Consider the following 697-nt stretch of genomic DNA (forward strand, 5'->3'; position numbering starts at 1 on the left):
AAAAAAAAAAAAAAAAAAAAAAAAAAAAAAAGAACAAAGTGTGATGTGATGGTACATCCACGTACTGTCATGATGAAACCCATGTCTTTGTATGCTAGCTAATAAGATTAGTGAAAAAAATATTAAGGGTCCAGTAAGATGGTTGAGTGGGTGAAGGAGCTGGCCCCACCAGCCTGGAGTTAGGGCCTAGGTGACTGTTAACCTGCTAGCCTGCCATTCTGTGCTGTTAATGAGGAAACTTGCTCATATGTTATTTCTGCTGTTACTAAGAAACCTTCTCATGTTCAAGTTGATTACATATTCTGTTGTGTTCTGTGCCCTTGGAAACCAATCACAACAGAAGTCAGTTAGACCTGCGTTGTATAGTCAGCTACAGTAAGCTTGGACCTGAACCAACCACCCGGCAGCGCTCTTACACCTGGGTATGAGCTTTTATGGTCTTTGCTTTAATAAGCTGCCCCGGGGAGGGACCCCAACATAGGAGAGATGCCTGCACCAGTATGAGAAACTATTTGGAATAAGACTTCAATTTGGAGTAGGGGTCGAGCGAGTAGAGTTTAAGTCCCCAAAACCTCCCTGACATACTACTTGGCAGAAAGAGACATGCACGTGGGTAACTGACATCCTGGTTAGCCAGTTAAGACATGAATGTTAGACAAGGCAAGTCACCTGCCACAGTTGAATACCCTAACCAATG

The sequence above is a fragment of the Mus pahari genome, chromosome 15 (assembly GCF_900095145.1).
Source record: "Mus pahari chromosome 15, PAHARI_EIJ_v1.1, whole genome shotgun sequence".
Taxonomy (NCBI): domain Eukaryota; kingdom Metazoa; phylum Chordata; class Mammalia; order Rodentia; family Muridae; genus Mus; species Mus pahari.